At 45.3% G+C, this 27,658-nt stretch overlaps 1 pseudogene; it reads left to right on the forward strand.

Annotated features, from left to right (window-relative positions):
• Positions 1-22,425: 22,425 nt before the first annotated feature.
• LOC133257071 (E3 ubiquitin-protein ligase makorin-1-like) lies at positions 22,426-23,631 on the forward strand (annotated as a pseudogene).
• Positions 23,632-27,658: the final 4,027 nt, after the last annotated feature.

Raw genomic sequence — 27,658 nt, forward strand, 5'->3', positions numbered from 1 at the left:
TTCTGCTTATCACATGATTTTTCAAATGCTTTTGTATTTAATACATTTTGTGACTATGCATCTGATGACAAAGATAATAACTCTTCTCTCATTTCACCCTTGAAGGGTCAATTCCAATGTGCTGGGGTCTCTTTAAGTCAGCTGGTCAGTCTAGTCCTTTTCCTGTTGATCAAATCCTGATGTAAAATATTTGAGAATTTAAATGACCCGCAGAGACTTGCAGGAATAACAAGACAGAGTGAGGACTAGATTGCTGAACTCCTGGTGTGGGGTTCATTTCATGCCGACAGGCCATCTCCCAGTTCCCAACCACATGGGACTCCATGCCTCCCCACTGAAAACGCATCTCTCCCTTTAACAGAGTGCAAGCATTGATGAGATTCAATTAAATTTCCCAGGCACCCACGCAACAGGAAAACCAAGTTCAGTCAGAGGGGATTTAACCTGCATTTCAGTTGCTAAAATAAGGTCAGTGTGTTTGCATCCATGAGCACCAGCATGCACACAGCAAGACAATATTTAGCTGCTGAAGGTCTGTAATATGGAAACATTCCAGTAGCTGAGGTCACCTTTTTAAGCAACAAAAGATTGCTTTTCCTGCACTTTCCTGGAAATAGTGACAGCAGGACCAAGCCCAGGGATCATCAATCTGCCTGACAGACCCCCCCAGAGAGCTCTGAATCCTTGTGACAGTTTTCTTGGCATCCTTCCTGCAGTAGAAACCATGCTGGGAGCCGTTCAGCACTCCAGGCATCACGGGAGCCAGACAGCTGTCACCACCTCCATCCCAGTCCCAGGGTGACCCCAGTTATCACCCCATCCCATCCTCACCTGCAGGCTCAGACTCCCTGCTCAAGAGGACAGGATACCTGGCTGCAGGATGAGCCAGTCTCTGGATCTCAGCCTTCAACCCCGCCTGGGGCAATGCCATACCCGGTGAGACCAGGTCTGAGCCGTGGGTGGGACACACTGTCCCTGTGGACACAGGTGCAAGTCAGCTAGTGACCAAAAGCAACCGCTGGAGATGGTGCCACCGTGGAGAGCTTTCTGATGGTTCATCTATTTTTTTGGTCATTCGGCAACTCTTCCCTCTACACAGTTTCATTATAAGCCCACTTTTCACATGGTATTTTAGATAAAATCTTAAGTTTTCACGAAACTCTTATAATAGCATAATGCATTTCCATTCACTCATTTTCTCTATATACATGGTTGCAACTCATTTAGTGTGTTATTAAGTTTGGACAAGATGGTTGGATAGCATTATCGACTCAGTGGACCTAAGTTTGAGCAAACTCCAGGAGACAGTGCAGGACAGGGAGGCCTGGCATGCTGCAGTCCATGGGGGTCACAAAGAGTCAGACATGACTAAGAGACTGAACAACAACAACAAAGTCTGAACAACCAGAAATATCTGCTTTGCCCTTTTGGATTAATATTTCATAACGTGAAAGCTGAGCGCTGAAAAATTGATGCTTTTGAACTGTGTGCTAGAGAAGACTCTTGAGAGTCCCTTGAACTGCAAGGAGATCAAACCAGTCAATCCTAAAGGAAATAAGTCCTGAATATTCATTGGAAGGACTGATGCTGAAGCCGAAGCTCCAATACTTTGGTCACCTGATGTGAAGAACTGACTCATTTGAAAAGACCCTGATGCTGGGAAAGATTGAGGCAGGAGAAGGGGACAATGGAGGATGAGATGGTTGGATGGCATCACCAACACTGTGAACATGAGTTTGAGCAGGCTCTAGGAGTTGGTGGTGGAGAGGGAAGCCTGGCATGCTGCAGTCCATGGGGTGGAAAAGAGTTGGACACGACTAAGTGACTGAACTGAACTGAACATGACAACCAGAGACCATATCACTCTGTGGGGTCGAGGTCTACAGAAGGAATATTTCCATCAGTGGAAAGTTTTCTAATCAGAATGACACACCAGTGTTCCACTCCGCTGCCCAAGCCTCCCCAAATTGATGATGTTTCATTTAAGGACTGGAACATGATTTTAATAGAAGCCACCTTGACTCCCAGCGGGTGCAGCTGAGTGGTGCTCACTCTCTGACTGGAGACCAGGGCATGGGGGCGGCCAGCAGGTGGGAAGAGAGGGGCCTGGTGGGCTCTGCAGGAGGAAAAGTCACAAGTCTGTGTCTCCAGAGAGGAGCAAAGAACAAGTCTAGCTTTGTGGGAAGCAGCGACAAGGGTCAAAAGGCCAGGGAAGCACTTTGTGAATTTCCAAACCAAGGTCAGGGTCAATGTGAACAGTGACCCAGATGGGGCATCACCAGGAATAACAATGTATAGACCTGTCCTCTGACTCACTGACATTTGGACGAGTTCACCGTGTGTGGAGAGAGTGCTGAGGAAGCCCCATGGGGCTTCTGTCCACCAAGAGTACCCACCCCTAGCTTTCATAGACAAGCGGAGCCAGGGCACTGCTGGACAAGGACAGAATACCCACAGAGGGGACATTGATGCAACACAGCATCTCAACTGGCACAGAACTTGAGCTTAACAAAGCAAGCAGACACACTCTGAGCACCTGTGAGACAGAAGGCTCACAAAGAAGTGGGGGATCAGGAATGAGGATAAGATCTGAGATCTTATTTTTGTAAAATAGACATTAATCTTAAAATGTACCTATAGTCAGGGCTTCCCTGATAGCTCAGATGGGAAGGAATCTGCCTGCAATGCAGGAGACCGCAGTTCGATCCATAGGTCAGGAAGATCCTCTGGAGAAGAGAATGGCAACCTGCTCCAGTATTCTCGCCTGGAAACTCACATGGACAGAGGAGATTGGAGGGTTACAGTCTATGGGGTCGCAAAGAGTCAGACATGACTGAGTGACTAACACACACATAGTTGGGTAGGTATTAGTAAATAAGCAACAGCTCCTCGAGGAAAAAGAGAAGGATACAAACCAGGCAGCCAACATGGCTTCAAGGAGACAAAGGGGCAGGTGGGGAGGAGAGTGGGTGCAACCAGAGAAGCCACTGCTGTGAGAAGCCCGCACACCACAGACAGAGAGCAGCCCCGGGCCCCAGCTAGAGACAGCCCATGCTGCAGTGAAGACTTCAGTGTAGCCATAAATAGATAAAGTTATTTTTAAAAATTCATATGTTGCCATCGTGTCCCCAGGACCTCAGCATGGACAGAGAGCCTTTAAAGAGGTGATCGAGTTAAAGTGAAGCATTAGGGTGGACCCTAATCCAACCTGATACGTGTCCTAGAAGAAGAGAGAATTTAGATGCACTTCTGAGAGATACCTAGACTGTGTGTACAGAGGAAAGGCCACGTGAGGACACAGAAGGTGACCATCCACAGCCAAGGAGAGAGGCCTCAAGAGAAGCCAAACCTGCCAATGCTTGATCCTGGACATCCAGCCTCTGTGAGGACTGAGAGAAATGAGCATCTGGGTTAAGCTGCAGCCTTTAATACTCTCAATAAAACTCTTTCCAGGCTCCTATTTTAAGGAAACGAACTTTAAGGTCTTCTCCAAAATGCTTCTCAAAACTACCATGCTAGCATTATGCTTATAAAATTCTTCTTTGTTCAGTTCAGTTCAGTTCAGTCGCTCAGTCGTGTCTGACTCTGCGACCCCATGAATCGCAGCATGCCAGGCCTCCCTGTCCATCACCAACTCCCGGAGTTCACCCAGACTCATGTCCATCGAGTCAGTGATGCCATCCAGCCATCTCATCCTCTGTCGTCCCCTTCTCCTCCTGCCCCCAATCCCTCCCCAGCATCAGAGTCTTTTCCAATGAGTCAACTCTTCTCATGAGGTGGCCAAAGGACTGGAGTTTCAGCTTTAGCATCATTCCTTCCAAAGAAATTCCAGGGCTGATCTCCTTCAGAATGGACTGGTTGGATCTCCTTGCAGCCCAAGGGACTCTCAAGAGTCTTCTCCGACACCACAGTTCAAAGGCATCAATTCTTCGGCGCTCAGCCTTCTTCACAGTCCAACTCTCACATCCATACATGACCACAGGAAAAATCATAGCCTTGACTAGACTAACCTTTGTTGGTAAAGTAATGTCTCTGCTTTTGAATATGCTATCTAGGTTGGTCATAACTTTCCTTCCAAGGAGTAAGTGTCTTTTAATTTCATGGCTGCAGTCACCATCTGCAGTGATTTTGGAGCCCAAAAACATAAAGTCTGAAACTGATTCCACTGTTTCCCCATCTATTTCCCATGAAGTGGTGGGACCAGATGCCATGATCTTCGTTTTCTGAATGTTGAGCTTTAAGCCAACTTTTTCACTCTCCACTTTCACTTTCATCAAGAGGCTTTTTGGTTCCTCTTCACTTTCTGCCATAAGGGTGGCGTCATCTGCATATCTGAGGTTATTGATATTTCTCCCGGCAATCTTGATTTCAGCTTGTGTTTCTTCCAGTCCAGCGTTTCTCATGATGCACTCTGCATATAAGTTAAATAAGCAGGGTGACAATATACAGCCTTGACGTACTCCTTTTCCTATTTGGAACCAATCTGTTGTTCCATGTCCAGTTCTAACTGTTGCTTCCTGACCTGCATACAAATTTCTCAAGAGGCAGATCAGGCGGTCTGGCATTCCCATTTCTTTCAGAATTTTCCACAGTTTATTGTGATCCATACAGTCAAAGGCTTTGGCATAGTCAATAAAGCAGAAATAGATGTTTTTCTGGAACTCTCTTGCTTTTTCGATGATCCAGCAGATGTTGGCAATTTGATCTCTGGTTCCTCTGCCTTTTCTAAAACCAGCTCGAACATCAGGAAGTTCACGGTTCATATATTTCTGAAGCCTGGCTTGGAGAATTTTGAGCATTACTTTACTAGCATGTGAGATGAGTGCAATTGTGCAGTAGTTTGAGCATTATTTGGCATTGCCTTTCTTTGGGATTGGAATGAAAACTGACCTTTTCCAGTCCTGTGGCCACTGCTGAGTTTTCCAAATTTACTGGCATATTGAGTGCAGCACTTTCACAGCATCATCTTTCAGGATTTGAAAGAGCTCAACTGGAATTCCATCACCTCCACTAGCTTTGTTCGTAGTGATGCTTTCTAAGGCCCGCTTAACTTCACATTCCAGGATGTCTGGCTCTAGGTCAGTGATCACACCATCGTGATTATCTGGGTCATGAAGATCTTTTTTGTACAGTTCTTCTGTATATTCTTGCCATCTCTTCTTAATATCTTCTGCTTCTGTTAAGTCCATACCATTTCTGTCCTTTATCAAGCCCATCTTTGCATGAAATGTTCCCTTGGTATCTCTAATTTTCTTGAAGAACATAAAGACATTATTTTTTTATAAATTGAAAACCTAGGTACTAAATTAATACAATGTGTCACCACCAAGACACCCTTTACGACTACAGCAGAAGCCAAAGGAACCCAGGGGACAATGTGCTGGGACTAAATAAAATAACTTGATTTCTGCTCCCTGAAAAAAAGGACACCACATGGTATAGCTGGTTACTGAGACACTAGTGAAGCTTCTGAGAAAGTGACTTATTTCCCAATGAGAAGGTCCGGACTCATCTGACTTTACCCCTGGACCTTCTCTTTATCCTGCCTGCAGGTGGCACAACCATCTTGCAACCATGACTGCATAAGCCTCATGCAGAGAGCCAAGCAGCGAAACACCAGGCTGCCTGGCAACTCCGGGGTGCTGCTCCATCCAGGGTTGCCTCCTCGTCTGGTGAAGCCTCCATGGTAATGATTCAGCTCCCTGCAGCTGAAAACTATCCTAATTGATATAAAACAATGCCCACAAAAATGAAAAGGTCTGTTTATTTATCCTATGAATGTTTACTTGGTATCTTGGGTTGGACACAGTGTCAGGAGCTGGGCAAAGGCAGAGAACAAGATAAGGAGAAGGTGGGATGAATTGAGAGAGTAGCATGGAAACATGTACACTACCGTATGTATGTAGCCAGTGGGAATTTGCTGTATGCCTCAGAGAACTCAAACTGGGGCTCTGTGACAACCTAGAGGGGTGGGATGACCTGGGAAGTGGAAGGGGGGTTCAGGATGGACAAGACATGGATATACCTGTGGCTGATTCTTGTTGATGTATGGCAGAGTCCAACACAATATTCTAAAGCAATTATCCTTCAATTAAAAGTAAATAAATTAAAAAAAACAAACAAACAGGGCCGACCCCTCGAGAATTCACCAGGAGGGCAAGAGAGCCAGGTATCTAGTGATAACCTATCCAGAAGTAATCTCCTGGGGGATTAATTTCTGTATTTTTTCTTTTCCATGGGTCCTGACTATTTTAAACTTCCAGATGTGAACCTTGATCATAAGATAAAGGGCATGATGATCAAAATGACTGAAAATTATCAAAGGGGAAAAGCCTGCAAGGAGCAGAGGCCATAGCCATAAAGTGAAACGTGGCAGAGAGAGAGATGAGAGCTCCTTTCCCAGGAAGACAGGTGGGCGCTGCAGTGGCAGGTTGGGGGAAGGGAGGGGGTGGGGTCAGTGGAGGAAGCTGTCAGGCACTGAGATGGGAGGACAGATCCCGGGGTACTGGGGAGCAGGGATGGGGGTGCAGCACTGAAAGGACACAGAACCCCACCTCTCAGGGAGCAGAAGGAACCCACAATGATCAGCCCCCAGCTGTATGCACTCCCCACTCAGATGCAGACTTGTGGGTCCTGCCCATCACAGAGGAGGGAGGCCCTGGGGGCAACATGCCCTGTGGGTCAACCAGCAGGTCACCAGACAGGCTGCCCCGTTTCCCCGAGTGCCATCAGAAGCCCCCCAGCTGAGTTGCTGTGACCTGTGTGTCACAGAATTGCATGGTTTGTGCCTCGAACACCTCCCCTTCGGTGGGCACGACGCCTCCTGTATGTGGGGAGGCCTTCTTGGGAAGACAGCCCCACGCTGATGGCCCAGGACATTAAGTGTCCCCCTCGAAATATGCAGAGGGCAGGGCCTGGCTGACAAGAGAGGAGGAACAGTACGGAAGAAGAAAGCCCTCACTACTGGAAGCAGGTGAGTTTGAACAATAGCGTGGGGAAACCCAGTCTCATATGGTTTATTTAACTTTGAAACAAACAGCCCTGGGGTGACGAGATCACCCATTCTCTGGCCTCTGTACTTCACTGTTGCTTGCGTGGGCATCTGACCTGTCTCTCCAACTGCTTCCTCTCCCAACCCGCTGGGACCCCCTATTCCCGCATGCACCCTGGCAGCCTGTCCCAGGGGGAAATCTGGAGACTCTCAGACAAAGATGCTGGAAGCCTGGTGACACCACAGCCGATCCTGCATGGGCACAGTGGGGAAGATGCTGAGATGGTGGTTTGGGAAATTCATATTCCATACTGGAAATTTACTCGACCCAAGTAAGAGGGCTTATTACTCAAACTCAAGAAGCCTCTGATTCCCACCCTTCCTGAAAGAGAGGTCGTCTGACAGAGAGGTCATCTGAGGAAGGGAACCTGCCCTGCTGTGTCCAGGGACAGCCTCAGGGAACATGCCCGCCTCTCGGACCCTCCAGGCTCTCCCCTTCTGCTGCTCACATGTCCTCCATCATTGAATTTCTCGCCTTCCTGCCCAACCTGGTTTCTGCTTTTCATCAAAACCCTGAATTTTTGGTTTTACATCACTTGCCCCAACTCAGACTTTGCAACACCTTTAGGACACTGCTTTTAGAATTTTCATGTTGGGTTCCAAACACTCAACCTGTTATGAATCCAGCCTTACACTCAAGATATTATAGGCAAGGTCTCTGTTTCATGTGACCAAGGGCTGTTTGGGGAATAACATTTTATTATTCTTATCTCCATTATTTAAAGATCTCTTAACTATAAAAATAAATATAAAAAGATCTCTTAAATAATGGAAATAAGAACAATAAAATGATTTTCCCCAATCCAGTCTCCATCCTGCAGCTAGAGTGACTTTTTAAAAAAAGAAAAAAGAAAAACCAATTATAACATGCTTCCAATTAAAGTAATGCTTCTCACTACTTTACGATAAAGTCCTAGGGCTTCCCTGGTGACTTAGTGGTAAAGAGTCTGCACTGCAGGAGACATGGGTTTGATCCCTAGGTTGGGAAGATCCCCTGGAGGAGGAAATGGCAACCTACTCCAGTATTCTTGTCTGGGAAATCCCATGGACCGAGGAGCCTGGTGGACTAACAGTCTGTGGGGTCACAGAGTTGGACACAACTTAGCAACTAAGCAACTCCAATCCTAGCAGGACTTGCCCCCACGTCCACTCCCCAACTCTACCTTCTAGCCATACCCCATTCCCCAGCTACACTGGCCCCCTTTTTTTTTTTTTTCAACTTTTTATTTTGTACTGAGGTATAGCCCATTAACAATGTTGTGGCAGTTTCAAGTGGACAGCAAAGGGACTTAGCCATGCATACCCATGGATCCATTCTCCTTCAAAGCCCCCTCCCATCCAGGCTGGCACATGACACTGAGTAGAGTTCTCTGTGCTGTACAGTAGGTGCTTGTTGGTGACCCACTTTGAATACAGCACACACTGGCCCTTCTTGACCTGCTACCCAACCCCTCTCCACCTTCTGCTCCTGGAGACCAGGCTCTTCTTCATCACAGCATGGAGTCTGCTGCAACTCCACGTTGACCGAGGTTATTAGCTGAGTCATGGGTGACTTTGCCCTGAGACTAGTGGTTCCATGAAGTCAGCAAGTGCCTGTTTTCACCCACCAGCCTGTGTCCACAGCCTGCAATGTAACACATCCTCTACTGAAAATGCTGGTTTTAAAAAACACGTCTCTCTGGTTCGACATGCAGTAAAACACCAATTATTTCTAACAGGCTCATCAGAATGACAGCTCACATTATGTTAGAGCAATCATGTAACATCAGTAGCACACACTGTTTCATCGTGCAATTTTCTTAGAAAGATTATTGAAGCCTTCTAAAATAGCCTTTAAAAAGCCTTTAAAAGCTATGAGCTTTCATATCTTGTGGACACACTGATAAAAAGAGCAAAGAGGGGCCTTCCCTGGTAGTCCAGTGGTTAAGAATCTACCTTGCAACGCAGGGACATCAGTTCAATCCCTAGTATGGGAAGATCCCACATGCCAGAGGAGGGGGCAAAGGGAGGGAGAGGAGGCAATTAAGCCCATGTTCCACAACTACTGAGCCTGTGCACTATAGCTCAGGAGCTTCAACAACTGAGGCCCACCTGCCAAAGTTACTGAAGCCCGTGCACTCTAGAGCCTGTGCTCGGCAACAAGAGAAGTCACTGCAATGAGAAGCCCAAGCACCAAAACTGGAGAGCGCCCCTACTCATTGCAACCAGAGAGAAGTCCACTCACAGCAACAAAGACCCAGCACAGCCAAAAATACATACATAAATAAATACATTGGTGTGACTTAAAAAAATAGAATTGTCAGAAAAAAGAGCAAAGACTAAAAAACTGTATCTTTCCATTACAGGAAATCCTGAAGTGCTTACCTGGGCCCAGATGTCCATGATCACCTCACAGTCTCAACCCACACACTGATGGGTCAGCACCCTCTTCAGGGCGAGGGGTCACCCCTCTTCAGGGCCACAAGTGATACTTGGGCTGCAAAGTTCTTGGTCATGGGGGCTTCTCTGTGCGTTGTGGGTGTTTAGCATCATCCCTGACCTCTATCCACTAGATACCAGCACTGCCCTCCCCTCAAATCAAACAAAAGTGTTTCTAGGCATTGTCATATATCACGTGATGGGGAAGAGGTGAGACTATCTCTAGTTGAGAACTACTGTGATGACCCAGGAACACTGATGCAGACCTGATGTCAGGCACAGGCTAGAGGCTCAGTAAGCACCCCCAGGGGAGCATCTGGCTTCCAGCATAACCATCATCATCATCCTTACTATCAACATCACCATCATCACCATTATCACCATCAGCAGCATCCACATTACCATCAGCACCATCATCACGACAACTACCGTCACCATCATCGCTCTCAGTAATCATCACCATCATCCCCTCCATCACCATCATCTCCATTATCACCATCAGCAGCATCCACATTACCATCAGCGCCATCATCACGACAACTACCGTCACCATCATCGCTCTCAGTAATCATCACCATCATCCCCTCCATCACCATCATCTCCATTATCACCATCAGCAGCATCCACATTACCATCAGCGCCATCATCACGACAACTACCGTCACCATCATCGCTCTCAGTAATCATCACCATCATCCCCTCCATCACCATCATCTCCATTATCACCATCAGCAGCATCCACATTACCATCAGCACCATCATCACGACAACTACCGTCACCATCATCACTATCAGTAATCATCACCATCATCCCCTCCTTCACCATCATCCCCAGTATCATCACCATCATCCTCACCACCACCATCACCATCATGACTTCTCTGTACCTTAGTGACACAGCTCCCTGCCCCTCCTTTCATAACAAAGGATTCCATCTTCCTATCCCAGTTACTTAGGGTGCCTGGGCTTCTCAGCACTTTTGTCACACTGGCAAGAAAGCACCTTCTGAACTCTTTGTGACCCCGTGGACAGTAGCCTGCACCAGGCTCCTCTGTCCATGGGATTTTCTAGGCAAGAGTACTGGAGTGGATTGCCATTTCCTTCTCCAGGGAATCTTCCCGACCCAGGGATCAAACCCAGGTCTCCCACATTGATAGACGCATTACTGTCTGAGCCACCAGGCAAGTCCCTTTTGAGCTCAAGGTTTCACTATTTCAAATCATATGCTTTAGAGGGAAAAAAGATATCAGTCTATCTGAGAGCAAACAGGGAGAATCACCTAGAGCATGAAAGGAAAAAAGTATGAGACCGAGAATTTAGAAAAAGTAGAAAGAGTGTGTTTTCTTCTGTATGACAGTGAGAAGACTCACCTCTTTCACAGGCACTGCTTCTAGGAGCCATCAATATATATACATATCTATATATACATACATCCAAACACATATAAATGAAACAATAGTCTAAACAAAACTTGAAAAATTAGAAAGATGGTAACAATAACCCGGTGTACGAGACAGCAAAAGAGACACTGATGTATAGAACAGTCTTATGGACTCTGTGGGAGAGGGAGAGGGTGGGAAGATTTGGGAGAATGGCAATGAAACATGTAAAATATCATGTAGGAAACGAGTTGCCAGTCCAGGTTCAATGCATGATGCTGGATGCTTGGGGCTGGTGCACTGGGACGGTCCAGAGGGATGGTATGGGGAGGGAGGAGGGAGGAGGGTTCAGGATGGGGAACACATGTATACCTGTGGCGGATTCACTTTGATATTTGGCAAAACTAACACAATTATGTAAAGTTTAAAAATAAAATAAAATTGGAAGAATAAAAAAAAGAAAAAAAAAAAGAAAAATCTAACAAAATTTAAATTCATATATGAAACAAAGTTTCACTTTTTTTAGTCACTTTGATGAATATTGTGTAGCACCATAGATTCTAGCATCCTTTCATCTTTACCTGTTCAATCAAAGTAAATGGAAATGATTTATGCTCACCTAGACTTTACATCTCGGAGAAGCCAATGGCAACCCACTCCAGTACTCTTGTCTGGAAAATCCCATGGATGGAGGGGCCTGTTAGGCTTCAGTCCATGGGGTCACTAGGAGTCGGACACGACTGAGCGACTTCACTTTCACTTTTCACTTTCATGCATTGGAGAAGGAAACGGCAACCCACTCCAGTGTTCTTGCCTGGAGAATCCCAGGGACAGGGGAGCCTGGTGGGCTGCCGTCTCTGGGGTCGCACAGAGTCGGATACGACTGAAGCGACTTAGCGGCAGCAGACTTTACATCTTGGAGAAGGCAATGGCACCCCTCTCCAGTACTCTTGCTGGGAAAATCCCATGGACGGAGGAGCCTGGTGAGCTGCAGTTCATGGGGTCGTGAAGAGTCGGACACAACTGAGCGACTTCACTTCCACTTTTCACTTTCATGCATTGGAGAAGGAAACGGCAACCCACTCCAGTGTTCTTGCCTGGAGAATCCCAGGGATAGGGGAGCCTGGTGGGCTGCCGTCTATGGGGTCACACAGAGTTGGACACGACTGAAGTGACTTAGCAGCAGCAACAGCAGACTTTACATCTAAACATTAAATAAGTCTGGGAAATCAAATAAAAACCAAATTTTCACATTTATATTCATATTCTTTCTCTTGAGAATTTCTGAATATCTAAGTCAGAGCAGTTTTAGAAACACTTATTATAGGATTAAGTTGCTTATAGAGTCACATATTGGCACTTCACACACTGGCAGTTTTCATTGGTTTGTTTTGCTCTTTATTTGTGGAGGAGAGATTCACTTGGGTTTTTAAAGGACAAGGACTCATTTTGAATGTAAAACAACTTTTGTATTTGCAATAAGAAATAGGGAAAGATATAAGCATTCATTAAATTAAAATACAGTTGTGATCGTTTTTAGAGTCTGAGTTGGCTTTTGACATCTATACCTCACTTGCCCAGTCACTCAAGTTAGGTGAACTTATGGTCATTCTTGATCAACCTTTAGGAAAAAAGCAGAACAACGATAGTCACTACTAGGTCCCAAGTGCTGTACTTTACTCTTTTTTAATCCTCATTTACTGAGTTCTCACAGCAGTCCTAAGAGATGGGAATTCCCTTTTAGTAGATAAATCTAAATACGGAAGGCCTGGTTCAGTTCAGTTCAGTTCAGCTGCTCAGTTGTGTCAGACTCTTTGTGACCCTATGGACTGCAGCACGCCTGGCCTCCCTATCCATCACCAACTCCCGGAGTTTACTCAAATTCATTTCCATTGAGTCGGTGATGCCATCCGACCATCTCATTCTCTGTCATCGCTTTCTCCTCCCACCTTTAATCCTTCCCAGCATCAAGGTCTTTTCAAATGAGTCAGTTCTTCGAATAAGGTGGCCAAAGTATTGGAGTTTCAGCTTCAGCATCAGTCTTTCCAATGAATATTCATAACTGATTTCCTTTAGGATGGACTGGTTGGATCTCCTTGCTGACCCTAGCTTTGAAGCCAGCATGGTGCACCATAAATATCCTCCCAAATTCTACTATTCTAACTACTGCACAACTGCACTCATCTCATGTAATGTTCAAAATTTTCCAGTCCATGGGGTTGCAAAGAGTCAGACAAGACTGAGGGACTGAACTGACTGAAGGCAATGTCCTTCCACAACTCTGGCTGCTGTGTGTTTAACAGTAACTAAAGACTCATGACTTAAATGACAGAGCAAAAAAGATTAGCACCGCCTCATCCACCCTCCTTCCATCTGCCCAGTGTCAACACAACAGAGCTTGTAGAAAACCGATCTCAGATCATGAACTCACAAATGACTTCTCTAAATTAACAATTTTGAGAGTCTGTATCTGTGGATACTCATCATACTCTTTGTTGCTGGTGTTCAGTCGCTCAGTCGTGTCCAACTCTCTGCAACCCGATGAACCACAGCCTACCAGGCTCCTCTGTCCTCCACTGTCTCCCAGAATTTGTTCAAACTCTTGTCCACTGAGTCAGTGATGCCATCCAACCATCTCATACTCTGCCATTTCATCATACCCTTGGTCTCATGTAATTCTCTTTCTTTCTGGCACTCACCATCTTTCTAGTAAGCAATACCCTGGTTAATTGTTCTCAAAGAGTTATCTCTCAGATAGATTTATGTCCTTCTTTCTCCCAAATCATAAGGATATAATGACCCCAAATCTTCTTTGCTTCTTAGAATTGCATTTTTTTTTCCCACTGAAAACAGATATACTAAAAAACAAACAAACACACGGCTAATCCTAGGTTTGGCACACACTTCCATAAGAATAAGAACATCTCTGCTGATTCACAAAATACTGTCAGCATAAATTCTCAATTCCCTTTTAAGGGAAAATTCAAATTCCTGTTTCACCTTTGGATAGATTTTAATTTAATTTACTTCCATATTGGGATTGTTATCTTGAAGAACAACAACAAACATCAACTCCTAAGAATTAAGGGTTCTTGTTGCATTTGAAATGATAAGGAAATATGATTCCAAAATGAGCTAAAATTGGAAACTTAATTATTATTCTTAACTAGCACCTCACCCATCACTGATTGCCTCTTAAAAAAAAAAAAAAAGATTTTAAAAATACAACATCGCCACCTAGTGCTGTGGATAAAAATTATGAAAGTTGAAGGCTGGCAGAAATTCCACCTTAAATCCTATCTTCACTGGGAGAATCTAATAACTACATGTACACATAAATAAATAGGAGGAAATCAGCAAACGGTAATACCACGTACAGCATCAAGGTATAGGCCAGACTGAATCAACCAGTAAGTCTTTGCAGGCGACAAATGGCATTTTTGCTGATAGGTTTGCAAATTTCAAAATGTACTTATTGCCTCCCAAATAGACTTCCTGCCCACGTTCCCTCCAAAAATAGTCCAAGCTGCCTATGTTCACAGAGTAGAATATAAAACAGTAACATTGTGGAGCTTAGGAGAGCCTTGGAGGACAGCTCGCCCATTTATACTTTTATGGATGAGGACACTCAGTTCCAGCAAGACGTTGTTGCTGTCATTTAGTCACTTAGTCATGTCCTACTCTTTGCGACTCCGTGGACTGCAGCATCCCAGGCTCCTCTGTCCTTCACTATCTCCCAGAGTTTGTTCAAACTCAAGTCCATTGAGTTGGTGATACCATCCAACCATCTCATCGTCTGTTGATTCCTTCTGCACCCCCTTCTCCTCCTGCCTTCAGTCTTTCCCAACATCAGGGTCTTTTTCAGCAGGTAAACCCACACCTTCAGCCTTGATGGTTGGGCCACTGATCCTGTCTCAGGGATGTCCGTTTACTCAGCTTTCACCCTTTTTTGCCAAGATCAGTCACTGAGTCAAAATGGATGAGATTTGAATCAAGTCCTTATTTTGTTAACTGTATTATGCTAACATTGATGCCTTAGTTTTCATAATTGTTCTAACAGTAGGCAAGATGTTCACATTTAGGGGAGTGGGGTTAAAGGATATACAGAAACCCTTTTCTGCAAGCTTAAAAGTAGATCAAAATGTAAAGATTCTTTAAAAGGAAGTTTAAGCACCATTGAGTGAATAGCTGGAAGGAATGACCCTGTGCCCAGTCCAGGGTCATTCTTGCTTTGTTTATTTTAAAACCTGGTACTGTGTAGGATCCTGTGGGCACAAAAGCCTTTCTCAGTCCCCCACTTCCCCCCGACCCTGCTTTCTTGATTACAGGAAATAGGCTGCATTCAGCCTCTAGGACCTTCCCTGAGTTCCAAAGAGCCAGTTCAAACAGTTGCTAATTAGAGAAGAGAGGGGATGCAGAGACAAGGGAAGAGCAGTCAAGAAACTATAGTGCAGCCTTGGGGGCAGGTCCTGGTTCCCTGTCAAGGGACACACACAACAGTACCTTAGAGCTGCTCTGCAGACACTGAAACCCCCACCAGGTGGGAGAGGTTAATTGTCTGCTGCCCACAAGCAAGGAGACGCCAGACCTGTTGGAACCAGAAGGCTGACGATGCTGACTCCCACTTACCTCACCACCTGCCAATCAGAAGAATGTCCAGAGCTGACCACCCTCTCTGAACCTTGACTATGACACTCCTCACTACCCATCCAGGGCAAGACACAGTTTTGTAGGGCTTTAGCCAGCCATGGCCCCCTTTGCCTGGCAAAGCAATAAAGTTATTCTTTTCGACTTCATCCAAAACTCTGTCTCCGAGAATTAAATCTGTATTGGGGTACAGAGACTGGATTCAGCTTCAAACCTAGCTTGAAAACTTGACTTTGAAGCATGTTGGGTGCGTTAGTTGCTCAGTAATGCCCAACTCTTCTGTGGCCCTATGGACTGTAGCCCACCAGGCTCCTTCCTCTGTCCATGAGATTTCCTGGGCAAGAATACTGGAAGAGGTAGACATTCCCTTCTCCAGGGGAATCTTTCCAACCCAGGCATCCCACATTGTGGGCAGATTCTTTACCACCTGAGCCACCAGGGAAGCCCTTGAACCACATAGTCCTAAAGAAAACACACTTCCAGGTACAGTCTGAGTCCTGAATTAGGAGACACTCTCACAATTTCTGTTCTCAGGCTGTTGCATCCACCAGTCATCCCATTACCATCCGCTCACATCCATCTTTCCCTTCTGTGAGTTGTGTTCTCTGCTCTCTGTTTTATTGGTCTCCTAATTTCACAATAGATTGAGGGGCCAAATCCCATTTTATGTCTTGCCATGCAGGCTACTAATGTCTTCTTTTCTTCTGCCTAATTCTAGCCAACCACAAAACAACAATTTCCTCCCAGAAGGGGAGACTAGTGCAAAGGTAATTCTCTCCTCCTGTGTCAGAGATGCAAGGAGTTAAGGGGTGTGAGTTACCACAATTCAGACACTAACACTACAGGAAGAAGAATATTGTATGGCACACCTGCAGTGTTTACCCCGGGGAGCTGACTCCTCTAAGAGGCCTTCCAGAGAGAATCACCTTCACCTAACATTTCTTTTCATTCTTTTTTTTTTTTTTCGGTAGTGTCTCAGTTATGTTTCTATTAGGTAGTTAGAAAAGAAGTCCAGAATGGCGGTGGCTAAAAGGCAAGGAAGGGAAAAGCCCACGAAAACTGAACAAAGGAAGGTCCAAGGACTGGAGTGAGGACCTCAGGAAAAACAAACAGCACTCCTGGCTGGCCCAATTTACATAGGGCAGGCCCAGAGGGAGGAGAAAAAACATAAAAAGAGGAACCAAAATTGGGCCGGGGCCTCTCTTCTCTTTGCGTCTTTTGGGTCGTCATGCCCTCATGCCTCGAGAATGCACTTTCCTTTACTTTCTAAATAAAACTGGTCTGTAACACAGAGCTGTAACACAGGTCCATCTGAAAGCTGTAACGCTGGTCTGTCCGAGGGCTGTAATGCTGGTCCGTAGCTTCAAATTTTTGTTTCAATGAGACAGAATCGAGGAAATTACAAACTCCCCGACATGACATTTCCATTCTAGAGTATGGAATTACCCCGTTATGAAACATGATGCCATTAGCACCTTATTATTCTTTTTGTTTTCTCTTCCCAGCCTTGTAAATTTTTATTTTTATGTTGTCAAGATTTAGAACTTGTTGCCTAACATTTCTGAAGGAACTCCACAGCGCACCTGGGGAAGGAGGGTGAAAAGTCTCAGTGCAGAGGCAAGAGGATATAAGATTTAGGGAAGCAGATACCTACACACCAGCTTGCACACAGATTTTATTTTACCAAGCATTTTCCACTAATTGGGCTTCCCAGGTGGCTCAGTGGTAAAGAATCTGCCTGCCAAAGCAGGAGACACAAGAGACGAAGGTTCAATACTTGGGTCAGGAAGGTGCCCTGGAGAAGGAAACAGCAACCCACTCCAGTATTCTTGCCTGGGAAATCCCATGGACAGAGGAGCCTGGTGGGCTACAGTCCATGGGGTTGCAAAGAGTTGGACACAACTGAGTACACACACATTTCCCGCTTATTATCTCATTTGATACAGAAAAACTTTGCAATGTATCAGACTTTTTATCCCTGTTGTTCAGATAAGAAGACAGACCTTGAGAGAATCTTCAGTGCATTTAAGAAGGTTCCTCAAAACAAAAAGCAAATTAATGTGGAGCCAGGATCAGCCTCTGTTATGACACAGTCTAGACTTTTCCTACCACTAATTTCTGTTGTTTTCTTTCTTAAAGAGGCCATCTCCATCTGCCCACAATAAGATCCAGGTGCCCACAACGCCAGCCCTCTGCTGAGTGGAAGCCGCCTCCAACCGCCCTCCACTTTCTGCAGGCCCAGTGGCCAGAGCCCCTTGGGCCACAGTGAGCATGGCTGGCCACGTGCTCAGAGATGCTACACACCTGAAAGTGAGCTGAATGAAACTAGATCTGAATCCTGGCAACAGAGATTCCTGCCCGACTAGCTTTCCAACTGATGCTGACTAAGGTTGCTGTCTCATACAAAGATGAATTGCAGGGGCTTTCCTGGCAGTCCAGTGGTTAAGACTCTGTGCTTCCAATGCGTGGGGTGCAGGTTTGATCCCTGGTCGGGGAGCTAAGATCCCACCTACTATGCAGTGCTGCAAAAAAAATAAGAATTTTTTTTAAATCATCATATAATGATTTTTTTTTAAAGATGAATTGCAAATCACATCATTTTTACCAGTCAAATATATGCAGCCCCACGAGATGAAAAGCTCCACACCCACTTCATCCCCATCCTTGGACTGTGCCACTGAGTAGGTAAAAGGGGTCCTTTGGATGGAGGTGTAAATCTGTGCAATTTAAAGAAACCCATTGAAGGCACAGCACCACCCCAGCCACCAAGGAAAGAGCATCAGAATTAAGGTGTTGCCCCTGGATCTCAGATGAGAAATGAGACAGACTTTCTGGTGTCACAAGGGGGAGAACCCTGGGTTTAAAGAGAATCCTGGGTTTAAGTCCAACTACAAATCCACAGGCTCTCCTGGGCTCAACTCTGTCTCCTCCAAGGCGCCCTCTTACCCCAAGAGACTGGTGGCAAGGCTGAACGGAGACCATTTCCAAAGACAGAAGACAAAAAACACTGTTTGGGCTAAAACCGTTAACATACGCTCATCCTTACTGGAGCCTGTCTCCCCAGATCACGTATCTTGCCGTGTTTGTGTAGATACCAGTGCCAAAGCATGAGAGCAAGGAACGACTTGGAGATGCACAAAAGACAAGAGCTGCCCTTATTCCCTCCATGGCAGACGGTAAATGGCATTTCTCACCTACAATTCTTTAGGCAAGCCGAAGGCTGAGGCAATGACTGTCTCACACATCTGGCCTGCACTGCTCCGGGGCTCACTATAAACGCCTTTCAATTTGAACGCACCAGTGAAAGCAGGTGCGCAGAAAGAGAAATGGGTGCTTTTATGGGGCTTTTAAAGTGCTGTGCTCTTTGTTTCTAGAGTTATTGTCTCTGTTCCAACTCTTCCTGCAGGTTGGGCATCTTGATGTTTCATGATGAAGATCGTGGTGGTTCTGGTATGAATACTAATGATGTCTGATCGAACACTGGTTCATTTTTGAGATAACCAGCTAGTGATTTTCATTTGAAAATGGGTATGCAAATAATTTTGGGCTTCCCAAGTGTCGCTAGTGGTAAAGAACCCGCCTGCCAATGCAAGAGACATAAGAGACTTGTGTTTGATCCCTGGCTCAGGAAGATCCCCTGGAGGATAGCAACTCACTCCAGTATTCTCACCTGGAGAATCCCACGGACAGAGGGGCCTGGAGGGCTACAGTCCATGGGGTCACACAGAGTCGGACACAACTGAAGTGACTTAGCACGCACTCACACATACAAATAATTGTATACATCACAGGGAAAGGAACACAATTGTGTTTTTAATTTTTTATGTTAACAATCACTGAACAAAAGCAAAGTGAGAAGTACTTTCTCCGTGCCTTATAGATACGCAAGCTTACCTATTTGAGGACAAGTGGGACACTATGAGCAAACTTGAAATCAGAAAACACAGGAAACTACCCATAAAATTAGCAGATGTTTTCAGGTAATTCTCAGTGATAAAGAGGGAAATTAAAGAAACAGGATTGCCTTGTGGTGGCAGAACTGAAAATTGGCAGAACCTTTCAGGAGGGTGGTTTGGCAGGATGTCTCGGTACCCTTATAACTGCTCTTCCTCTGCAGTGAGTCATGTCTGTTTGAAGAAATAATCTAGATAAATAATCCTGGATGTAGGGAAAGGCTTTAGACACAGTAGTGCTCATCTCAGCATTCTTTATCCTAAGGGGAATATTAGAAATGACTGAGCAGGTATGGGAGACAGACATCATCAAAATGGTGGAATGGGTATTTTCTAAAAATCTTCTCCACAAAGGATACCAATTAAAAACACACACACACACACACTTTTTATTTTGTATTGGGGTATAGCTGATTAACAATGCTGTGATAGTTTCAGGTGAACAGCAAAAGGACTAGCCATACATGTGTATGTATCCACTCTCCCCAAACTCCCCTCCCCTCCAGACCGCCACATAACATTGAGCAGAATTCCATGTGCTATACAGTAGGTCCTTGTTGGTTACCCATTTTAAATATAAAGTGTTGAACACCAATTTTAATAATTACCCACCAGTGAGAGAACCTTTGTGGAAGTGCAGAAGGGTTCCAACATGGCACTGGCACAAACATTGAGCCTTGGGCACACTAGTAAGAGGAACAGCACCACTTTACCAAGTCACCTCTTCCCCGAGGGTCACAGTTCACGGCCAGGACTGAGGTCCACGATCTTTCTCAGGAGAAAAGCGAGAGGAGATGAGTGAATGCCTTTCTTCCAGGTCAGTGCACAGCACTGCCAGGGAGGCCCGTTTCATCCGCGTCCCTTGCAGAACACCGCAGCGTGTGGCATGATGGGGGTGAGGAGCGGTTGGGAGGACAGCAGCCAGAGCTCTCAGACAGCGCCAGAGGGAAGCAGACCCTGCTCTTCACCTCATCATCTCCAACAGGAAGACTCCCACGAGCCACAAGGGACACCCTGCCTGCAACCTCCCCCAACCCCCGCTGGTCCACAAGCACCTCCACGTGCCACACCCTATGCCTGGCTCCCTGGGCGTGCCTCCAGGGGAGGAAAGTGTGAGCCTCTGCAGATGGCTGGTGAGCACATGTAGAAAGCCAGTCAGACTCTGCAAGACTGGGAGAAACACACACACGCTTGAACAGTTGGCACCACCAGAGGGGAAGCATGAAGTTCAGTTTTGCAAGATCTAAAGATACAGGTGTGCTAAATCGTTCAGTGATGTCCGATTCTTTGCAACTCCATGGACTATAGCCCACCAGGTTCCTCTGTCCATGGGATTTCCCAGGCAAGAATCCTGGATTGGGTCGCCATTTCCTTCTCCAAGGGATCTTCCCCACCCAGAGATTGAACCCAGGTCTCCTGCATTGGCAGGCAGCTTCTTTACCACTGTGTCACCTGGAAAGCCCAAAGAACACAATTCTAAGAATTCCTTCCAAAAGGAAACAAGAAGTGTGAAGCAAGGATATCCATAGAAAAGACTGAGAAATCTCAGAATCCTGAGCAAAACCGATGGAAGGTGTTAGTCTTCTGAAGCCAGTGAGTAAAGACTGGAGGAGGTGACTCTTCAAATGCAAAGACAGCAACGCAAGACTTTAAGGAGCATGGAAAAACAAGGAAACATGACACCACCAAAGAAACGGAGATCTGTGATTTGCCAGATAAATAATTCAAAATAGTTGTTTTAAGAAAGCTCAGGGTGCTGCAAGAAAACACAAAAAGACAGTCCAAAATCAAGGAACTGATACACACACAAAATGAGAAACTTAACTGAAAGATAGAAATTATAAAAAAGAAGTAAACAAATTCTGGAGCTTGGAAACTACAGGGAATAAAGTGAAAAATGCCCTAGAGAGCAACAGCAGACTTGACCGAGTAGAAGAAAAAGACCTTGAGAAGTCAAAAACAGGTCACTGGAAGTTTGACCTGTTTTCAGGAGAAAACAAAGGAAATAAAAGAATGGACAGAGGGGGAGAAAGTATACATGAACCATGGGAGACAATTAAAGGAAACATCTACAGTAACTGAAGTCCCAGAAAGAGAAGAGAGGAAGTGCATTTAAAATATTAATTCTTGAGAACTTCCCAAAGCTGTGGAGAGATTTGGACATTCAAGTTCATGAAATTCATAGTTCCCAAAAAAGTCTATTCCAAGATAGCACTGGATTCCCAGATGACTCAGTCGTAAAAGAATCCACCTGCCAATGCAGGAGACTCAGGTTCAATCCCTGGGTTGGGAAGATCCCTTGGAGAAGGAAATGGTAATCCACTCTAGTATTCTTGTCTGGAAAATCCCATGGACAGAGGAGCCTTGTGGGCTGTAGTTCATGGAGTCACAAAGAGTCAGACACAACTGAGCATGCATGTCGGGGGGAAGAGAGCATTAATAAAAATCAAAGAAAGAATTTTAGAAGCAGCAAAAGAAAAATTCCTCATATGTAAGGAAAATGTGATAAGGCTCCAATTAGATTTCTCAGCTGAAACTCTGCAATCTGGAGACGGCAAAATAACATACTCAAAATGAAGAAAGGGAAGACAGTCCAACCAAGAATACTTTACCCAGAAGATGTGTACTTCAGAAAAAAAGGAGAAAGAAAGACTTTCCCAGACAAACAAAAGCTGAGGGAGTTCATCACCACTGGTCCTGCTTCACAAGAAGCGTTGAAAGAGTTCTTCAAGCTGAAGTGAACAGAGGCTAATTACTAACATGAAAATGCAAAGTAAAGGTAAAGGTGAGTATACAATTAAATTCTAAAACTGCAATACCGAGTATGAAAACACAGCTGGATTAAAGGTAAAGGAATAGGCAGTGACAACGGCTGGACTAAGCAGTTCACCTGCAGATGTAGAGATGGGCTGGCAAGGAGGGATATCATGTGAAGACTGAGAGACAAAAGGCATGACAAACAAACCAGAAACCCTGATGGTATTTCAGGCATGGGGTTTGTAAGGAAGGAGACAACTGTCGCTACTCACACGACCTCTCTGACAGTCCATATGGTATAGTGGGCAAGCATTTTCAGTGAGGGTACTGTATTTACAGAGACCGCTCCAGATATGAACATAGCAAGCCACTGAAACAGGAAAAAGCAACTGCTACAGATCTAACTGCAAAGTCATCCCTTGCTGCTTCCTGGAGTCTCTCATCAGTTGGACCAACCGTTGAAATGAATACGGGCAAGGCTGAGTCAAGAAATTCAAATTTTGCAACTGTAGGAACTGGTTCAGAAGACTGAGTGAACACCATCGAGTTTGTTCCAGGGCAGCCCTACTGTGACCAGACTGCCCCTTCCTCCACTGAAGCCCCCCTGCAGGGCTCAGTGACCAAGGAAGACTTGGAGAAGGAGCAAAGTGCAGTGGAGACCAAGAAGCAGCTCTCGCCCTACGCCGCAGTGGGGGATTGCCACTATGGGGAGAACTCTGCGTATCTGCATGGAGACACGTGTGATATGTGTGAGCTGCAGGTCCTCCATCCTGTGGATGCTGCCCAGAGGTCACAGCATATAAAATCCTGCATCGAGGCCAATGAGAAGGACATGGAGCTTTTGTTCACGGTGCAGAGCAGCAAAGACATGGTGTGTGGCATCTGCATGGAGGTAGTCTACAAGAAAGCCAACCCCAGCGAGTGCCACTTCGGGATTCTCTCCAACTGCAACCACACCTACTGTCTCAAGTGTATTTGCAAGTGGGGGAGTGCTAAGCAATTTGAGAGCAAGATCGTAAAGTCCTGCCCAGAAAGCTGGATCACATCTAACTTTGTCATTTCAAGTGAGTACTGGGTGGAGGAGAAAGAAGAGAAGCAGAAACTCATTCAGAAATGCAAGGAGCAACAAGGCAATGAGCAACAAGGTGGGCAGGTATTTTGATGAAGGCCCTGGGAGCTGCCCATTTGGAGCAAACTGTTTTTACAAGCATGTGTACCCTGATGTGGAGAAGGAAATGGCAACCCACTCCAGTATTCTTGCCTGGAGAATCCCAGGAACAGAGGAGCCTGGTGGGCTGCCGTCTATGGGCTCGCACAGAGTCGGACACGACTGACGCGACTTAGCAGCAGCAGCAGTACCCTGATGGCCCTAGAGAGAAGTCACAGAGACAGAAAGTAGCAACAGCAAGCAGATACCGGGCCCAGTGAAGGAACCACTTCTGGGAGCTCATCGAGGAATGAGAGAACGGCAACCCTTTTAACAATGAAGAGGAGGTTGTCACCTTTGAGCTGGGCAAGATGCTGCTTATGCTTTTAGCTGCAGGTGGGGACGATGACCTGACAGACTCTGAAGATAAGTGGGACTTGTTTCACAATGAGCTGGAAGATTTTTATGACTTGGATCTATAGCAGCTCAGCGGGGTGCATGAACTGATCTGCCGAACCTCAGATGGTAGTGGGCCTCCAGGGTGGTGGTCGAGCCCAGGGCCGCTTTCCTAGGCAGGCCTCTCAACTCCAGGTGCTGTAGTAGTCATCTTTACCCAAGGCCTGTCTTCTCAACCCCTCACCTTTCCCCGAGGAGTATGTTGTTTTCTCTGTTTAAAAAAGTTACAAAAATAAATCTGCAAGTTAGTTTTTTTGTAACATGAATTTAACTGTCTAGACAGTTAGTGTAGGTTTGTCCCGTCATATTTTCCACCAGGTCCACACAGTTCGAGGGGAGCGTTTCTGGATTTCCAGGACTCGTTGTTGAGGACCCTGGGTTCAGAAGTAACAGCACTGGCTCCTGCTTTGGGGGTCCAGGAATCGGGTTGATGGGTAAAGGATCTGAACTGTAGCAAGGAACTGCCTTCTGCTCTAAACTTGGGAGGTGGGTACTTGGTTTCTGATGAAATCTGCACATCTGTGTTTTCTATCTGGTCCCTGTCCTGCCTTCCACCCCCTATCCGCTCCCCCACCCCCGCCCCCGTGCACTCACCCTGTGGTGTTGGTCTCTTGTTTCATTGCACACAAGTAATACTACTGGGTAACCAGAACCAGGTGTGAATGTATTTGAGATTTCTACCATGTCTAGGGTGAAAGGAAAATTGTAAAAGAACATGTATGAAAGACGGGAGTGGAAGAAAATAATGCAGAGTTGGAAACTGACTCCCCAAGGCTGATGGACTTGGGATGTGCGAGTGTGACTGCGTGACAAGCTTCGCATTCGCATAGGTGCAGTGTTTGCAGCCTTAGCGAGAAATCTCAGTTTAGTGGTTTCAGCCTCACGGGGCAAATAGATCTTAAAAAACAAAGCAGTTTATTGTTAGCTGTTAATAGAGCAGAGCTAGCTCTGTCTGTATAAACAGAGGAACGGGCTTAGCCATAGAAGTGAACACTATCTGGTATCCCATGTATTAATACAATCTAGGGCTTGGGTCCACAGTTGTGTTTAATGTTGTATGATCTCCAAGACTTCCCAGTCCAAGCACTTTTTGACAAGCCTTTGTCCTCATTTGAGGGTTTTTGTGTTCCTTTTTTTGCGGATATTTGCCTCATTGCATCCCCAACCTTTTCTGCTAGACAGTGTGATTCAAATCTATGTTCTAAGGTGTTTCCTGTAGTGGAGTCATTGGTTGGCAGTATAGTAAGTCAGGCTTGTCCACTAAAAGGGAAAACAGAGGGTGGTAATCCACAAGATAAGCTAATGTTAGATTGTTAGGAGAATCCCTTGATCAGAAATTTTAGCTTTGCATTTTGTTGCTCTCTTTCCCAAAAATAACTTGGAGGTGCCCTGGATGTGTCCATCTACTGCTCTGATGCCTCGGATATCACTCATTCTTTTCATGTTAAGACAAAAAAAAAAAACTGTAATTGTTGCAGAGGTCTTTGTATTTTGCAGCTACCCTTTTGTAAGGGGCACTTTTCCCAAATAAAACAATTTCTAACCCTCCCCCCGCCCCTGCCCCAAAAAGCAAAGGAAGAGAGAAAAACATGCTACACTAAGTGAAAGAAAGAGGAGTGGGTAATTCAGTTTAGGACAGAGTGGACCTCAGAGCAAAGAAAGAAGATTATTAGCTTAGACAGAGGGATTACAATGGCAAAAGGGGTCAATTCTTCCAGAAAATATGACAGTATTTCAGTTCAGTTCAGTCGCTCAGTCGTGTCCGACTCTGTGACCCCAGGCCTCCCTGTCCACCACCAACACACAGAGCTTGCTCAAACTCATGTCCATCGAGTCGGTGATGCCATCCAACCATCTCATCCTCTGTCGTATTCTCCTCTTCCTGCCTTTAATCTTTCTCAGCATCAGAGTCTTTTCCAATGAGTCAGTTCTTCGCATCAGGTGGCCAAAGTATTGGAGTTTCAGCTTCAGCATCAGTCTTTTCAAAGAATATTCAGGACAGATTTCCTTTAGGATTGACTAGCTTGATCTCCTCCTTGCAGTCCAAGGGACTCTCAAGACTCTTCTCCAACACCACAGTTCAAAAGCAGCAATTCTTCAGCACTCAGCTTTCTTTATAGTCCAACTCTCACATCCATACATGTCTACTGGAAAAACCATGGCTTTGACTAGACGGACCTTCGTTGGCAAAGTAATGTCTCTTCTTTTTAACATGCTGTCTAGGTTGGTCATAGCTTTTCTTCCAAGGAGTAAGCATCTTTTAATTTCATGCCTGCAGTCACCATCTGCAGTGATTTTGGAGTCCAAGAAAATAAAATCTGTCTCTGTTTCCATTGTTTCCCCATCTATTTGCCATGAAGTGATGGGACCGATGCCACGATCTTTGTTTTTTGAATGTTGAGTTTTAAGCCAACTTTTTCAATCTCCTCTTTCACTTTCATCAAGAGACTCTTTAGTTCCTATTCACTTTCTGCCATAAGGGTGGTGTTATCTGCGTATCCAAGGTTACTGATATTTCTCCCAGCAATCTTGATTCCAGCTTGGGCTTCATCCAGTCCAGCATTTCACATGATGTACTCTACCCATAAGTTAAATAAGCAGGGTGACAATACACAGCCTTGACATACTCCTTTCCCAATTTGGAACCAGTCTTTTGTTCCACATCTGATTCTAACTTTCGCTTCTTGACCTGCATACAGATTTCTCAGGAGGCAGTTAAGGTGGTCTGGTATTCCCATCTCTTTCAGAATTTTCCACAGTTTGTTGTGATCCACACAGTCAAAGGCTTTGGCATAGTCAATAAAGCAGAAGTAGATGTTTTTCTGGAATTCTCTTGCTTTTTCTATGATCCAAGGGATGTTGGCAATTTGATCTCTGGTTCCTCTGCCTTTTCTAAATCCAGCTCAAACATCTGGAATTTCATAGTTCACATACTGTTGAAGCCTGTCTTGGGGAATTCTGAGCATTACTTTACTAGTGTGTGAGATGAGTGCAATTGTGAGGTAGTTTGAACATTCTTAGGCATTGCTCTTCTTTAAGATTGGAATGAAAACTGACCTTTTCCAGTCCTGTGGCCACTGCTGAGTTTTCCAAATTTGCTGGCATATTGAGTGCAGCACTTTCACACCATTATCTTTTAGGATTTGAAATAGCTCAGCTGGAATTCCATCACCTCCGCCAGCTTTGTTCAGAGTGATGCTTCCTAAGGCCCACTTGATTTCACATTCCAGGATGTCTGGCTCTGAGTGAGTGATCACACTACCATCGTTATCTGGGTCATGAAGATCTTTTTTGTACAGTTCTTATGTGTATTCTTGCTACCTCTTTTTAATATCTTCTGCTTCTGTTAGGTCTACACCATTGCTGTCCTTTATTGAGCCCATCTTTGCATGAAATGTTCCCTTGCTATCTCTAATTTTCTTGAAGAGATCTCTAGTCTTTCCCATTCTATTGTTTTCCTCTATTTCTTTGCACTGATCACTGAGGAAGACTTTCTTATCTCTCCTTGCTATTCTTTGGAACTCTGCATTCAAATGGGTGTATCTTTCCTTTTCTCCTTTACCTTTAGCTTCTCTTCTTTTCTCAGCTATTCGTAAGGCCTCCTCAGACAACCATTTTGCCATCCTGCATTTCTTTTAGGGGGGGGTGGTTTTGATCACTGCCTCCTGTACAGTGTATGAACATCCGTCCATAGTTCTTCAAGAACTCTGTCTATCAGATCTAATCCCTTGATCTATTTGTCACTTCCACTGTATAATCATAAGGGATTTGATTTAGGTCATACCTGAATGGTCTAGTGGTTTTCCCTACTTTCTTCAATTTAAGTCTGAATTTGGCAATAAGGAGTTCA

This window comes from Bos javanicus, chromosome 11 (assembly GCF_032452875.1).
Source record: "Bos javanicus breed banteng chromosome 11, ARS-OSU_banteng_1.0, whole genome shotgun sequence".
Lineage (NCBI taxonomy): Eukaryota > Metazoa > Chordata > Mammalia > Artiodactyla > Bovidae > Bos > Bos javanicus.